At 47.4% G+C, this 1,772-nt stretch overlaps 1 protein-coding gene across 1 annotated transcript in view; it reads right to left on the reverse strand.

Annotated features, from left to right (window-relative positions):
• Positions 1-1,772, reverse strand: part of TRIM47 (tripartite motif containing 47) — a 16,104-nt gene that overhangs the window by 10,373 nt on the left and 3,959 nt on the right. The window lies entirely within an intron of this gene.

Below are 1,772 nucleotides of genomic sequence, written 5' to 3' on the forward strand. Positions count from 1 at the left end.
AAAAGCCTTTGTTCAGGCTTCATCCTTGATTGACGGTTTGGCTGGGTATGGGATTCTAGAATGGAAGTCCTTTCTCCTCAGCATCTCAAAGGCCTGGCTTCATTGTCTTCTAGCTTCCAGTCCCACGTTACTTGAAGCCACATTTCAAATCTATGGCCGTTGTACGGCTCCCTTCCTTCTCTTCCTGCTTGGGGAAGAGCAGCCTCTTCCTCTCTCTACGCCCTCGCCGCTCTGGCCTCCAACCCAACTCCCTCCAATTCTACTGCCCCCTGAGGCCCCTGTCTTTTAAAATCTCTCCTGCTCGCCCCTTCCTCTGTTCTGTGTGCCCATCCTCCTGATTCTGTCTCACAGAAGCCCAGAAACTGTGAGGGGTGGGGCGGAAATGCTGGAAACACCCCTAGGCTATTCAAATGTTACATCCTTAAGTCCATGCTGCTTTTTCCCTTTATATCAATGCATTTTTCCTAGATAGTCACAATCCAGAACACTCCCACAGGGCAATGTGGAAAGGCCCAACAGATTAAAAAAAAAAGTAAATTCATAATATAAATGACCCAAAACACTTCCTGCCATGGATGTGGAAAGGGAGCCCATCTTCCTTGCTCTGCCCTTTTCAGAGTGTGGGCTCGGCCAGTTGGACACGTGTGTTGGGGCTTTGGGAATAGGAGGGATGGTTGGAATCTGTATGTTGGGACAGCCAGCAGTGATGGCCACCCGGCCAGCCCAATCTTGTTTCCTGCCCCGTTGGGCCTTTCAGCTCCTGCCCTTAACCCAGCTGTTCAGCGAGCTACCGACTGCCTCCTGTCACTCTGTTGGGCTGCCCAGTCTTAGAACCCCCCCACCTCCCCACCCATGTTTGGAGAACTCCCCACCTTAGGATCCTTACCAGAACCTCCTTGCCTAGGCTGCACCAATCAGAGACATGGCCCTGTCCTTGAAGAGAAAGCCACATTGCTGAGGGGCAAGGCCACAAGACAGAGTTTGCAACCGTGGCAGCGGCCAAGGCCAGGTTACAACGTGGGAGGGAAATCTATGTTCTACAAATATAAAAATATTTCCTTTTTGAGTTTGTGTTTTTGCATGTTATCCTTTTAAAAAACTTTTATTGTGAAATATATGCATACACATACATATGAAAATATAAAACCATTACGTACAGAATAAAAAGTTATAAAGCGAACTCCCTTAAAACCACCCAGATCAAGAAGTGTTACGTTTCCAGTAACAAGATTACAGCTGCCCTATGACCCAGCAGCCCCACTTCCAGAAACACACACAAAAAAACATGTATGGGGATTTTCGTGGAAGCACGTTCTGAACAGCAGAAGCCAAAGTCAAAGTACCTCGAGCTGTCCTGGCAGCCATGTACATCTCTGTGCAAAATCCCCACACCTGGTAGGGATGACGGACCAAGGCTGTGCCTCGACAACGGGGCCGGTGTGATGGAGGGCCAGGGGGCTGGGGAACAACTTGACTCAAGGTTGCTTCGTTTTTGTCTTTTGTAAAAAAATAAAATCTGCAAGGGCTGTTTTTCTGTCGAGCAATCCCACTTTAGGTCATTCGGTCTATGAGCCTACGGACATGGATGCAAATATAGCCAAAGCTTCCTGCGCAAAAATCATCATCACGGCAATATTTTTACAGCCCCAAGTAAAACAGTTTGAATGTCCGATAATTGGTAAATAAATCTCCATAGTCATGAGAACGACCGTCTATATAGTAATCATTCAGGGAAAAGAATTTAACAATGTGGAAAATGCTTATGGCGGAGA

Source organism: Pteropus vampyrus, unplaced genomic scaffold, assembly GCF_000151845.1.
Source record: "Pteropus vampyrus isolate Shadow unplaced genomic scaffold, Pvam_2.0 Scaffold72, whole genome shotgun sequence".
NCBI lineage: Eukaryota > Metazoa > Chordata > Mammalia > Chiroptera > Pteropodidae > Pteropus > Pteropus vampyrus.